Source organism: Bombus huntii, chromosome 2 (genome assembly GCF_024542735.1).
Source record: "Bombus huntii isolate Logan2020A chromosome 2, iyBomHunt1.1, whole genome shotgun sequence".
Taxonomy (NCBI): domain Eukaryota; kingdom Metazoa; phylum Arthropoda; class Insecta; order Hymenoptera; family Apidae; genus Bombus; species Bombus huntii.
In genome coordinates, this window is record NC_066239.1 from 13,170,531 (window position 1) to 13,186,726 (window position 16,196).

The window sequence follows — 16,196 nt, forward strand, 5'->3', positions numbered from 1 at the left end:
TCGCGGGAGCTAGATAAATATGACGACGACGCTGGATGCAGGACATGGACCGTTTCCCTTTTACCGGAACGCAATTTAGATTCTATCTCATCGGGACGAGACGCGAGCGCTCGAGCCTTTCGTCCGGATTGCGTTTTTCTCCCCTACACCTCCTCTTACTTCCACACCCCCTTGGATACACGATTTTCGTTTCTCCCGGCTGTATTTCCAATCTTCGTAAATTGAAGCCTCGGCTGGAAGCACGCCCGTACACTGATTTAGTTAGATAAAAAAAAAAAAGAAGAACGCTCATCGCGGTTACGCCTGTTATATTCGAGGTTCGATTGCTTCGTAATTATGATTGCCTGATCGTTACCGTTTATCCTCTTTGTATCCAGCACGTTCAATTTTGTGAACGTCATCGATAAACCTATTTCATGCAGATTAAAGTATTATGAGAATATAGGTGTATCGACGGCATAATTTTTTTTTTTATTTTCTTGGAAGATATATTTGTGTATGTATTTAAGTAAGAAACTGTAAGAGAAGTTTAGTAAACAATGAAATTTTTATAGGGACTTTCGAGAGAATTATGTATTTAAGGGGTGAAAGATGCGTGACTTTATTTCCTTTGATCAGATACCATTGTTTGCTCGAGAAGAAAAATATCGTGATTAATTCTGGTAAGAAATTATTAATTAGAAATTATTGATTATTGTTGAGGTTATTAGATGTATAAACAGACAAACGCGTGGATAAATTGTAAGGTAGAAAATATATTTTAATACAGAAGTGTAAGTACAAGTAGAAATATAATTTGAGCTAGTCCAGATCCGCACGCTAGCAGCGTTACCCTATAACTGAAAACCCCAAAGCCAACGTCGCCTGTCTACTGTTTATGGTCTGCCTTCGTCCCAGTCTTTTGTCTATACGCTGTCGATGGCTTCAGTGCTTGAGAAAACTAAAAAGACCAGATGTAGAGTTTTCTTAGAAGTGGTGATCACTTCAACAATTATTAATAAGAATAGTTGAAAGAAGATGAATTATGTATTTGCATACCTTTGTTTCGAAGTTCCTTTTAGCTTAATTCTTATGATCGAAAAAGCTTCGAATCAATTAGGAAGAAAAGGTTTCAGACTTACAATTTCTTTTCTCTCTTCGATAGTATTCACGTTACCACATTTTCACGGAGTGCAAGATTTCAAACAGAGATTACAGGGATTCTAATTTCCGAAAGGTAGCATTGCATAGTTGCACTTAAGTAAAATCGAGGGAACCGTTCGGAGGATCTTCATTGGCACTCTCACGATCTCACTGCTATTCACAATCTTCTAAGAATACCTTAGACTTTAGGGGAAATGGGAACTGAGCAATAGCTTTAAATTAGTTTCGAAGAATCACAATTGCTAACTATCGAACTGTAAAGTACGTGAACTTTGATTTCTCGTTAACGCGTATTGCTATGCCGTACTTGGATCTTGAATCACGTTCAGTTTGATCTCAAGATCTTTAATTCAATCTTAAGCTTAACGTAGCATTCAGTGATTAATCATTCAGCGTTCAAATAGCTTCTACGATCGATAATTCGTTCGACGAATCGTGCAAAATTTAATTTTGTTTTTGACGAAGCAGTATAACGTCAAAGTGTATTGGATGTTTCATTCAATTAATGCTTCGTCTATAGCTTAATTAACCATTTCATTATTTATTTGCAGAACTTTTTTGTTCCTTTAGGATTAAATCTTAGTTCCTGCGAATTAAATTTCTATGCACAGAATACATGAAGGAAAATACTGTCTTCCTTTGATATTAATTCGTGCAAGAACAAGAATTTTTAACGAAATCCGAGTACGATGGTCGAAGGACAGGAATTTTAGACGTAACGTGTTCACTTGCGAGATTTCAAATAAGCTCTCCCGGGCTGGTTAAATATGAGGGCGAATTTTCGTAAGAGAGAGCAATACGAGAGTCTGCAGTAAAAGAGTTTACAAGAAAATATTAAAAAGTCGAGGAGGTCTGAAGTAAGTACCTGAAGCCAACAGCTTAACGTGGTATATACACTTAAATAAACCCTTCATATTTTCTAATTTAACACTTTTATCACTTCTATATTTTGACGTAATAAAATTGAACTCATAAAGTTGAATCGATCGTCAACAGAACGAAGTTATGACTATAAGAGTAGGAAAAATATGACTATAAGAGTCTTATTCAATAAATTAAAAGTAACAAAGATTCCTTGAAATGTAAATATACTACGATATTCACAAATTATCAAACGCCAGTTAATTTAAATTTTTCATCGGGCTATACCAAACTTTATCCGACTTTAAATCAGTTTAAATCTATAAAGAAGCTTTCTCTTCGTTTTAGACGCATTCCGTCGGTGTTTCGCGAAAGTTGATAGAAATGTCGATCGCGATCTCCGCAGACTACGCAAATCGAAAGAGTGCTTCCCATAGACACGTACAAACGTGCAGGAGTACGATTACCGCCGTGTCAGACGGTAACGAGATAACTTGAAAGAAAAAAGAACGCTCTGTGCTTCTGTCAGCAACGTTCATGTAAAACGAAGGCGAGACAGAAGATAGTTGAAGGGATGATTGAGGGAGAAAAAGGACAGGACGATGGAACGAGGAAAAGCTCCTGAAGGAGAGAGGAAATGGAATCGTGCTGCGGATTAATGACGCTACTTTCCCAGTGATTCGAACGTGTCAATCAATACCTACGGTTATCCTCCCTAGACGTCCGATATCAGATTGTACTCGTCATTTTTGAGGATCTCTTGTTGTTTGATTCGCGTTCGTTCGGGCTTGGATTTCCACAAAGGTATCTTGTTATTCTTCACTTCGTACATCCCTTTTTCTTTTGAAATAACGCGAAATAAAGCGTCCCCGGACACTAAATCGGAAACAAACAAGATTTTTGAACGAAACGTGTGACTTGAATTTTCCTTCGTCATTTAACCATCGGATAAAATCGTAAATGGAGATATGAAAGCTTTCCATGGTAAGTGTTCAAATACTTTCGTGAATCAGTGTAGGTGTTTGCTAGTTTGTACTACTTGTATCAGTTTGAAAAAGATTAGAATCTGAATGAAACGAGACTTTCATTGTACTGCGCGATTTTTATTTAACTTTTTAATTGCGTCAGCAAAAGGACGTGGAAGTTTCCTTTTCAGATGCGTTTAACTGGCTGAGTGAAAGAACAACGCTATCGTCGGAAAAGTTCGAATTGAACCGGGAAGTTGCAGCTCGTTAGAGCGTTTATAATCCGCTTACGAGCGAGTTAACTTCGAGTTCCAAGAAAAACAGATCGAAAGCGATTTGTTCGAATTATAATCCACGATTCTGGTTATCGGAAGAGCTTCCACGCGCGCCAGGTTATGGCGGGGCGTTTAAAAACGATCGGCAAACTCGTTCGAGTTATTGCTGTTGAAATAACGTTTCCGCAGTTTGCCTGTTTGCCTTTCGTTCGTGCGCTTAAACATGCACAACGAGTGGAAAAGCAAACCAATTAGTCAAGCAATGTGCCACGTTTCCACGGTGAAAACGCAATAATTTTGTTTTTGTCGATGATACGAAATACGCGTCGGAGGAATGCCCGGTAAAATAGATTTCAGAATTCAATTACGTTATTTTGTGTCCGATTAAAATAATTCGTCACCTGCGTCGTATAAAAACTAATTTCAATATTTGTGAATTATGGTTCGACAGATTTTATCTGTAGGAAAAAATATCAATTTTCTAATTTTAACCCCAATTCTTCAGTAAATCTTATCGAATATAAAATATAGTTTTTCAATATTTTGCATCTAACACGGTATTACATCTGTTAAGAAATGCACATTTATATATACAAGATTGTAATAGGAAAGGTTCAAGTAGGTTCAATAGAAAAATTCAAAAGATTATTTTCGAACAGTTGCAATAATTTAGGACGATTTGCGAAAAGTGCCACGAAACAGGATACGATACACACGGTTCGATAATAACGCAGGTGGAGTGGATTGACGCGAACGGGAAATTGCACGTGGAATTGTTAATTACCGTGCGAACGTAACCTAATGATGCGGTTCGGATCGGAAGATATTGGATCTGTGCCGTGCCGGCTGCTTCCTAAATCGATCGAATCCTCGTTGTAATTCCAAGTACATGTCTCCTAAAATTGCGATATCGTGTTTTACACGCAATCGCAAATCTATCCCGCCGTCATCGACAGTCGTTCAGTAGGTCATCGGTGGATTTCAGAGGATGTGCAAACGATCAGATTTCTCTAAAGAATTATAAGCTGAATGAATATGAACTTTTATTGGAACGAAATAAAAATTTTTGAAAATTTCAGAGATCTTCGTATATTAAAAGATAATATTATTCGTATCTGTTTGATTTGTAATAACGATAGATTTTTAATATCAGTAGAGAGCAAGTTTACTTTAGTATTTTTATTATCTTTGTATATCTATGTAGTTCAATTAATTTATTCACTACCATATTTTTCATTTATTTTATTATTACTATTCTTATGGTAAAATTATTATCAACTTGGTAAAATTTGTTCAATCTTGTATAATGCTCTAGAAATTTTTCAAACTGTGGATAAAAAAAGTCGAAGTGAAACTGCTGACCACAAAAATTCTTATAAAGCGCTTAGAATCGTGACGTCCGTGAATGTGTCGTGAAAATATATCGAAAAAGAACTCGAAAAATAAAGTAGTGAGCTGCGAGCAAGAAGCTGAAACGACAGAAGCATCGGAGCAGTAAACCAGAAGCTGACATCCTACCTTCCACGTCGTCGAATTTTCTAAACAGGTCAATGAAAAGGCAACTGTTAGCTTCCAGCAATTCCTTGTCATTGGTATTTGCCAATTCCTCGAGGTGGTGCAAGAATGTTGGCACAACTTTCGTTAGCTACTGTCATCATGTACATGTAATTTGCTTTAACTTTAAGGTAGAAATGGTGAGATAGGTTCACAAGATTTACTCGAAAGAGAATGTGAATAACATTTTGTTAATAATTTTAAACCAATTTCACCATGTCCTGTTCCATCACACATTATCGTTAGCTCTATTTTTTAAATAAAATATCGAGAAGATAGCAAAGATAGATTTTTTTTAGAATATCATTCCACCTTAATATTTTAATGCAATCTTCGCGATGAAATTTTCTATAAAAATAATTGGAACTGAAAGTAATACGACACATCAAAGGACATTTTGCAACTCTCTTAGGAGACGTAGCCACAAACAAGACACAGAACTTGATATCATAATCCAAGTGTTGGAAACTCAGTTGATAGGTTTCGTTGATAAATCTCGCATCTTATCCCATATCTTATCTGTGCTAATACAACTTCTTGCTCTAAACTACCGTCTATCGATCTCCAGTCTGAACAAGATTACGCAACGTGACGCTTCTCAGGTTCCTACATCTGAACAAGTTTTTGCTTACGTAGATGATTTAACGATCGCTTTTACGCAATCGCCCGATTCAATCCTATTTTTGTGCCGGCATTTATCGAAAGCACCGAGGGATCAACGATTTCGAGGATTATCGATGGCCGTGTGGTATTCTTCGCAACTTCTGATTCATCGACGTCAAACCCCTCGAACTCTTTGCAATTCGGATCGACACGAGTATTCGGAATACGAAACGGAAATTAGAAACTACGAGATCCTCGAATGCGTTCGATGCGTTCTCGTACACGTAACATGACAATAGACTCGACGCGATAATAACACCTATGTGGATATGTGTTAAGTGTGACTAGGAAGATTAACTGTTTTGCTCAGTTCGCGGAGCATTTGACACGTTCGTCCCGGAAAATTAATATTCGTGCGAGTATACAAGATAAATGAAATTGAGCAACCAAGCTCGAGATTTTCAACGACTTCGATGTAATTTCGGGATTCAAGCTTCGTGACGTTACACGCTTCCATGATTACGTTCGAGAGTTGAATTTCGATGCAACTACCCCCTTTCTCCATCTCGCTTGAAGATTGTCACCGGCCTCGGCATAAGGAAGTTAAATTAAACGGATACGAGAAATGATTCGTGTTCCTCGATGTCTATGAGTTACAACGAACTCCTTTAATTATCGTAGGTATCACAATTGGATAATCGTTATGCAATAAACAACTTTGTAATTTCTTGTTAGCTTTGTTACTAATTGAACCCGTTTTAACCTTGCATCATAATTTACCAACTACGTAATATTACTTAGACAAGTTACAAATTACAGGTTATAAACTTCCATTAAAATACCAAATATTTAAGCACTTTTAAAACAAGCTTCTCGATTCTATCGAAACAGCAATTCTCGCGAGATTAATTTACCGTGTAACGAGCAGTTCATAGTAAAAGTACCGTGATCGCTTTTTAATAAGATAGCGAAGAGGTAAGAGAGAACGGAATATTCCGAGGACTTTTTGCTGAGGTGGAATTGGCTCGATCAGAATGCAATGGAGCGAGAGGCTATCACACGCAGCGTTGGCCAGCTCCAACTTCATCGCCTCATCACGTCCTTATCGACTCCATACATCAGGCGGATTTATTCCTACGTATCTTGACCTTCGTTCGTGGCTATCTCGTCGAAAGTATCGCCACGTATACGGTGATCCACGTTTAGATTCATGGAATCACGGCAATCTTGTGCACCCGACCCTTCTTTATTTTTGATCCTGATCGAAAGAAACGAAATCCTAGCAGTTTTGTAGATCGGGATTCCGGTTTGCGAGTATCGAGAGCAACCGAGGGAATTGTTTCTAATAATAAAGCTATCAGGAGTGCATTTTTGTTCGTCGTTACCGTACTTGAGAAGGTCTGCGACCGATTGTCTGAAAAATAATGGTAATAATGTTAAAAGATTGAATTTCGATTCGATTTACCAGTCGTAAGGTTAAACGAGATTTTCGGATCGGAAGATGCTTAGGTGGTTCGAGCTTAAAGCCTCGAAGAGAACCCAGACCTCAGAGTTTCCGAAACTCCAATCATTCTCAACTTCATAGATATGAATAGAATAATCTTGAGATTTATTCGAAATGCAAATTCGTGCATTTTACCATTCGAATCTTTTCGTCTAGTAGATATTACTTATATGGAAATAGTGAGATGCGTTTAACTTTTAGAAATGTAGTTATTATTCGCTAAAAATTTGTTGATTCTTTTTCATCGAGAACCGCGGAATAAATGGAAGAGAGAAATGTCAAAAATAATACGAATGCGAGGATAATAGAATATTACAAAGCGGCGTAATACAATATCGCAAAATAATTTAGGTTCGATCAATCCTAAATATTCGCCAGGCCAGACAAAGAGCCGATTTTAAAAGGCTATTGAATCGGAACGTGTGCATTCGTTCGTGGAATCGATGGAACACCACAAATTAAACACCTTCGATCAGTCATGAACGTCGCACTCGCAGATAAAATAATTTTCCAGGTCTAGCGCACCTATCGTTCTGCAACACGTTTCGCGCTACTATTAGTTTAGTATTTATACGAACAATTCTATTGTATCGTATCAATAAAATATTCGCGGCTCAATAATCTTTCGATATTATCCTATAAACGACTTCTATGTTATGTCAAAGCTGAACATGTGCTGAAGTGCTTAGCGATTTTACTCGAAATTCGAGGGATAAAATACCGTCCGATTCGATTAAATATATCAATTACAGCAGAAGCACTATTTCTACGGATAGATAATGCGTTTTTCTACGCTACCAGTAAAGAAAGATTAATTGTCTCGAGGGAAGATATATAGCGAGTAAGATTGCCGCAAAGAATTTCCACTTTCCTGTGTGGAAAGGAAAATTCCAACAACTGAAACGGGCAATTTTTCACCTGGCCGAGGCTGAGAAAGCGGAGGTCAAGTGCAAGATGTCTTCGTGGACATTTGGGAGTAGAGGCAAGAGTATCGTATATTTCTTTCGAAATATTTTCTTTTATTTCCTTAACACTGAATTCTACGATTATCTCGTAAAAATAAAAATTATCGGTAAAACATTGTCGAAGGCGACATATACTTTATTCACCTACTTAACACCGGGAAAACCCGTTATGAAGATTGCAAATCTGAGTTTTAGGGGGTTTCATGTAGTAATATTTTATGAACTATAATTTGCTAATTATCGAACAAGTACATAATTTTTAAATATTTAAAAATTTGCCAGCCTGTACTCCGAATTGATTGTGTATAGCGCATTATCCGTATATATCTTAACGAAGAAATAAATAGGAGAAAAGTTATCCTGCTTTAATAATAAATATGATGTAAAAGAGTAATATCAAAAATCGAATCATAGTGCTCGCAAAAGAAGTAGACACCGAGGAAAGGAAATTGTATAAACATACTGTCTATTTTCTGCAGTAAGGATAAGTTCATAAAGAAGGAGGAAGAGATCCTTTCTGTCTCGCTGCTTAATCAAACAGGTCAAGAGGAACGAATGCTAATACAGAAAGAAGTACGGCTGAACCTGTTCGTTTCTTAGCGTCTGTATATTAAAAAAGAATATTATTTCAAAATTTTCATTATATAAATATTTTCAAAATAATACGAGTTTATTATGTTCCAAAGAAGTTACAATTAAACTAAGTGAACAGAAATAATGATTTTCGAATGAATCTCGAACGACGCGAGAACACTGAACACTATCAAGTGCTATACTAATTTGTTTAACTCGTGTACTTGAAACTATCAGTTATCCAATTAATTTCTACATGTAATACATGTCTCTTCTGACAATCTATGCTTATGAATGAACACTTAAAAGCATTTCGACAATTTTACTCACAAGTATTAGCCATTCGCGTTGTATCCGTCAACTAACATAGCTAACGCCGAATCCCGGTACAAATCTCATTTACCTAAATACCGAGTCCGTAACGGTACCCCGAGTCCCTTGGGTAACGCGTAGTGTCGTAATGTTCATCCATAATTTCGTGAGATAGTGGCTCACGAAAGCTGAGACACGATAACGTAGTAATCTTGTTCTAGAGAAGTTTTGAAGGAGCAGCTGATTTGAAATTATAATCAAGAAGCTGTCCATAAACGCGGCCAGAGTAACGACCCTCGCGGCTTCTCTCCTTCACATCGAAATATTTCCTCGCGATTTCCCCTTTCCACGTGACTCCGCTCCTTCTCTGAGATTTTCTCTGGTTCTTTCCCGACGTTTCGCGTCCCTATACTCCGGAGTCAATTTCGACAAGATGGAAATTTTCGCGGCGATCGGTCGAGCACAGATCTCAGCCGCGTTCAATTTTAACGGGGATTTATGGAGATAAACTGAAATAAGATTGAACGCTGTTCACTATTCCAGCCACGTTGACGGATATTTTATACCGGTTTCCTTGCATACGTTACTCCTCCGCCCCCCCCCCCCCCCCCACTTCTCTCGTTCTCCCTTTCCCACTTTGCGAATTGAAATGCAACTTTATAAACGAGCGCGAGGGTGAATGCTAAATAAACGCAGGATCTTTCGACCATCTGCGTTTTTTCCAGTCATTCTTCACTTTGCTTACGGGCATCCCTTGTTTCTTGTTAATCCATTAAAGGGCGACGTTGCGTTAACACAACATTTCGTTTGCAATTTTCGCAATTAATTTACGTCACCTGATACCTTTTCCCTCGCTATAGCTTCTTTCTAGATTTTACAATCATATGAAATTTAAAGAACTGGATGTACATCTTTGCAACATCATGATAAACCACGCACACGCATTGCTTGGTAACATGAAAATGGGAAACATCAAAATTGTCTAGATTCCCCGAAGCCAGTCGTGTTATCGTAAACTCGTCGGATTGTCTGGTTTTGTGTTGGTAAAGGCAAACAGTCGTAAACGAATAGACCACGCGCGAACAAAGAGAGTGACGGCAATCTCTAGAGAAATAGGAATGAAAAGTTTCTTCCTAGCGAGGCATCCCCGAGGAGGCATCACACATAACGAGGATAGTGTTCTTGGGTCATTCGATAATGAATTATTATTCCGGGGCCGCGGCCCGTCGTGACAATGCATTAAATTAAAGAAGCTAGCGAGTTTGCCGCGCGAACCACTTTCCAGTATACGACGGCTGTAGCGAAGTTGAAATAACAGTAATTAAGCCCGACATCGGGAATAGACGAGAGGATGCAATAATAGGATCACACTGACGATTATTAAACGCGCTGACTATGTTCTCCAGACTGTAAGTAAATCACGAAACAAGCAGTTTTGGAATCAGTTCACTACGAATTTGAGTCTGCTACAATAACTTATATGTAAACTCGGGACTATTACAGAATTTACAGTTTAGTAGAACTTCGGTTAAGGTAAAATGAATCATTGAATACATCTTTCTTCTCTTTTGATTTTCTGATTTCTATGCCACTGTGTAGCTGAGGCCGAATATTTTAATAAAATTTCGAAGATGAGAATAAACTGATAGGTTGGAAGATATGACTTAATGAAAATAGGTGATAGATCCACAAAGTGACAAACACGCATACTTAATCTGAAAATCAAATGAAAAGATAGTTTTAATGTGAAATTGACTCATCATGTTTTCTATGGTCTTCAAATTATTATTACATATCCAATGTAATTTAGCTGTTTAACAGCAAAAATATCACGAATCATCAAATAATGTAAAAATAACTTGACGATATTTTCGCAATACTTTCCATCTATCCTCCTCCATAAAAGCTATCAACTTGTGCAACGTTCTTACAAGAAACTTACTCTTGAAAATCCTTTTAACTCGAACTCGGCCGTGTCTCGGCTACCGTATTTCATCGTACAACTCGGCCTTTATAGACAACGAAGGTAGCAATTTCCTTCAAAGGCTCGACTCAACGCGCAGATATGATTTATGAGAATATATCAACGAAAATAGTATAGAAAATTCTTTTACATACGTACGAAACCGTGAAATTCCGTTTTATATTCGAAGATAAATCATCCGTACTATTAGCTGCTCAAATATAAAGATTTGCATAGTACGAGGTTTTGAGAAAGTCGGTCGCGATGACTGTTAATCAACAAGATTCATGCAAAGAATATAGCCCGAGGTGGGTTTCCCTCTTCGCGAAATGTTCGAGGTAAAAGAGGGTAGTCGTTTTCGGCGAAATTTTCGTTTAGCTCGTTTGGTCTGCGAATTCACGAGCACCGGTCCTCGTCGTGGCCCCTGATTGGCAATAAAACACGATTGGCCCGAGTCAAGACATCGTTCGAGAGCAACGAGTAAATGAGAGGCGTATTTCGCTGTCGTCACTGAACCAAAGCCGTCGATTCTTAAACGTCGCCTCTTGAACGTTAATTGCTTCGTCTCTGAGGCTGACGTTAAATCGTCGTCTTCTGCGTTTCATTGTATTTGCGCTGGTATAAATAACGATTTGTTAGCGGATAATATTGTTAACAATTTCAGCCTTTATACTATACTCATATTTCGTTGTTATTCTGTCTATTTGAGTTGTCCTGTGGTGATATGGAATCCTTTCGTTACAACTGTTAGTATCAATTTGTGAGAAAACCAGGCTATGCACGATTAACAATAAACTTTGCCTGAAAGCTTATCGATAACAAATTTCATTCACATAAACATTAATGGCGGCTTTTTATTTTTGCGGTCTGACAGTGTCTTTTTGTTAACTGTTATTAATTAGTGCGTTATAGTATAATCAATATAACGAGTTTTCGAAGAGAGCTTCATTTACGATTCTATTACACTGAGGTGGTCTATTATACGTGTTGGCTGGTTTATTGTAGAGACAAGCGAGGAATTTGTAGTTGTCAGTTATATTAAAATCACAATGCTACTGTTCAACTCCACGCTCGCTATTCGACTGTAGGACTCGCTATAATAAATATACTGATTGTCCTAGAGAGCACGTTCGTCTATTTGCATTGATCGGTGATGTTACAAAAAGGTCGAATGTAACTCCGGTTGACGATTACAAATAACAGCGATAATGTTTTGTCCAGAGTTCGTTTACCTTTGAACCTAGCAAACCAAAACAATATTGGCACTCCAAGGCACAACAATATGAGTCTCTCCGATTCGGATCTTCCGTTGATTCATGTGCCGCTACAACACTATATATATAACATCTATATAAACATCAATAACTGGCAATAATTACATTCAAAAAATGTTATTTTTTAGTTCAACTTGTATAATATATTTCCAGCATATTTCAAATCTTTCTTTGCATAGATATTCTCTTACAAAAGTGACTTGCTATAGTATATTTTACGCATGAAATGCTCCCTTTTTTCGCAAATTTTTATCGAGCAGAACGTAACAATTCAGTAAAGATATCTCCATTGAAATCGTTGTTCAAATTTACAAAGAGATACAAACGGGCATAGAATCCAGATTGCGAAACAACGCAACTAAAAGTTCACAAAGGAGGATTGGTCTTGTATAGTATACCTATGCTCGCAATTGTAGCAGGTGAGAGTGAACTTCTCGGACGTTGGATGTGAATGAAGGTCTCGTTGCACTACTGCCTGAAAATGACAAGTGTTTAGGAAAGCATAGATGGGATCAAGTTGCTGTTTGGCGTAGAAGGCAGTGTTTCAGGCAAGATACGACTTTAAATGGATTGTACGGATAGAGAACACATGGAGTTTCCGATATAACGAGTCGTTTGGCTTGATGGTGATGGCTTTGCGAATAGAATGAAATCGAAGAACGAGTTTAGTTTGCGGTTAAAGTTAGTTGGTGTAAAATGAGAAATGTAAGAATAGAATTGTAACTTGGAATTGTATCACAACGTCTATTCATTTTACTGTAATTTTCAAAATAGTACAAACATTTCAGAGTATTCCATCTCTTGTATCCATCTCCTACACTAAACATCAAATTCTTAGAATGCAATGAACACTATCTTCAAATCTATCTTCATTCTCACAACACAATCACAGTCCTCGAATCAAGAAAAATCTCTCATTAATCAATTGAGATACTTTTCTTCGTTATCTATGACATCTTACTTGAAATTTTTCCACTTCATCTTATTTGTTCGCTTCCTCGAAACGAACGAACCCCACGACGACAATGATGTACGTCGAAATCGCATCACGAAAGTGATCATCAAGGTCCTTCAAGAGGTAATCGCGTTCCATGCTGAACCAGAGGTCGTGTTAATACACTACTGAGAATTCAGTTTCACGTTTACTTTGTCTATTGACAAACATCAAATATTCCAATAGTTTCCTGTTAGCTCAACTGTTTATTATTAGTTTCATATGATGACAATTGTATAAAATCACACCTACCGATTTATTTCTTTCGTTCAATATTTCGATCATCATTTAAATAAATTTCACGTGAAGATGTTTCTATAAGATCACATCTATTGATGTATTTATTTGAAAGAACTATATGAACGGTTTATAAAGATTCAGCGAAGAGATAAACCTAACCTTGACTGTCTTTCCTTCGATCTCAACACTTCCATTTGATGCACTTATACTTCGATTTTCCCACCCTGTCTGCTCCTCCTTTGTCTTATGCTCAACGACGATCCGTTCAGCACGAGCCAGTGTACTCGGCCGCGCGAATCCATCCTCCTGGAAAATTATTCCTCTGAAAGGGAGTCGGGCTTTGGCACAAACTGCTACGGAACCAGCCACCGATTTCGAGCCCCCGAAATCGGCTGAGCGATAACGCCGTCGTGACGTCACATTCTCGATAACTGAGAAATTTCTGTCGGGCCGTGGAACCGTAGCCAACGGACTGGAAGAGCGTAGAGCTCTGCGCGTTTAATGGCGAGTTAGAATTAACCAGGCGTCCGCCTCTCTGCTGTCTCAAATGATATCGATGCACAAAACCAATGCTGTTGGCTGGAGAAACTAAACGTGGGCTTGATAGTTTGAGCACAAAAAACGATTAAGAACTGAAAGACAATTAACACGTCTGTTTTTGGGCCGCTGAGTGTTTGCACTTGACAAGACGATGGGAATATTGTCTGTGGTCTTGTAAATTGTAGATTTGAACGTTTTGTTCTACAATATTGGGTTTATTTCAATTTTTAGCGGATTTTTAATGTAGTTGTTTCAATATCGAAAACTTTTTCCGGTGAATTGTATTCGCTATTAAGAAATCTATTAAACTGAAATTATAATATCGTTGTAATAAAGTTATAATAAAAAAAATCTGATCGATTTATAATATTTTAATAGAACTTCCAAACCATTTGCGGTATATATGGAAAAATTTATTTTTGAAAGAAAAATCTTTTATCCATTTTTTTTTCTATGAACTCCTTCTCGTTATTAGGCTACATTAAATGAAGCGGCATTAGATAGCCGAAAAGACCGTGCTAAGTACTCGTCCTAATGTACAATAAAAGGAAAACAAATAAAACATCGCCTCTGCCGCAAGAGTACGCTTTACGATCTCGTTTCCAGCACGCTTCCTGCTCTTATTTGCTCGAGAAACGCATGGCTGTCTAAATCGGAAATGTTGCTCGGAAACCGCTCCAGAATCCTGCAGTGTTTGTCTACCAACGTTGTTTATGAGACGCTGCAATTCTTATCGTTTTTCCCTTTGCCTGGCAAAACTAACCCGTTGGATCGTCCATGTAGACCGATATCAAAAAGCTTTTCCGTGATACGGTGCCTGGTGGAACGTTTCCTTTTCTCCCTATATCCCGTAACAAATCGTCGCTCATTAAGAACGATTTGTCTTACTTCTCTTGTAATAGGTCGGGAGTATCTAATAAAACCCGGTTCTTCCTTTCTTAATACGCTTCCGTGGAAGCTCGTCCTTCATGATTTGGTTCTTTTACATGAGTTCTCCAATGAGACGGTGAATTTAAAATTTGATGAATCGAAAAATGTTGGTTGAATGAGAACGAGAATAATTTTAATTATAACGGAATACAAGATAAGTGGAAAAGTTAAGATTTCGATATTTTTATTTTAATTTAATTCTATTACTCTATTGCGTTTCAAATTAATATTTTCACTTCTGACAAAACACTTCAATTTAATTCGATTCTTCACGAGGAAAATTTTGATCATGAGATCGATATATGAGACACTTCGATTCGTTTATTCGACATTTGGAAGAACGAGCTGGATATTTCGAGGGACCGAAACGTCCAGCGAAAGCTATTAGTCAGTTTATACGGCTTGCATACTAATGTTTCCCGTATGAAAGCAATGGATGTCCCGACGGATGGACGAAAGAAAGGTAGCGCATTTTTTCGTTAATCCGAAAGGCAATATCGGACTTGCAATGATCACTGTATCGGTGATGAAAACGTCACGAATAAATGAACCCTTTTGTATGCTGACATGGCATAGAATCAGAGTTTGCGTAAATCACAAAGCAGGAATACCGATAGCATCTATCAAATGACAGTTCTACTTTTCGATTAACTTTACTCCCGATAATTAATCTCGTCGATAAATTCGTTTATCACCGATAATCATTCTATTGGAAGTATTTTTCGATGAAAATGTACAAATAATACTAGTAATTCAACTTAAAACAAAAGATACAGATGATAATAGTTGACTTTTGTTTCGTCTTGAAGAAAAAATAATCGAGAAAATCAAGTAAAAAATAGAAATTAAAGTATTGTATTTATTTATTCATTCAAGCAGATAGTATTAGTTACGTGTTAGACATTGATCCTCTAATCGTTTGTAAACGCTTTCACCTCTACAAAGATATTAACGATTTTCTAAATGGAAATTTAATTTCCAGCGAATGTAAGTTCATCAACCCGCGCAATTTACAATACATTCTACACACAAAAATCGTAAAAGAAGCGAAATGATGCAGCACGTTCGTGTAGCTTGAAACGTTGTTTTCTCAGCGAAACAGGATACCGGAAACACTTTTTTCCCAGCCATCCTTTCATCCCCACTGATTATTCAGCAGGGACACAAACAGAATGCGTCGCGACGCGCCAGGGCGTTGTCCCGCGAACGATTTCCGTGGCACCGTTCTATGGTCGCACAATCGTGCACCGTCGACTAGATTACGTCCCAGGAACGTTCAAGCAACCGCAGCTCGAGGACTTGTGCTGTTTGAATAGACCTCTTCACGATAACTCCCGTTGCAACGCGCGGTTCTGCGAAATTGTTAGCGACATAGATTCGGCGAAAAGGAAAAGCAGATTGTACGATGAACGCAGGATCGTTTGGTTCCTCGTGTTTCGGCTCGCTATAACGGAGATACATGGATCAGCTTTGCACAGTAATAAGTAGATTAATTCGCTT

General features: G+C 37.8%; 1 protein-coding gene across 13 annotated transcripts in view; it reads right to left on the reverse strand.

Moving 5' to 3' along the window:
• The window catches only part of LOC126876727 (neurobeachin), a 412,554-nt gene that overhangs the window by 114,786 nt on the left and 281,572 nt on the right, over positions 1-16,196 (reverse strand). The window lies entirely within an intron of this gene.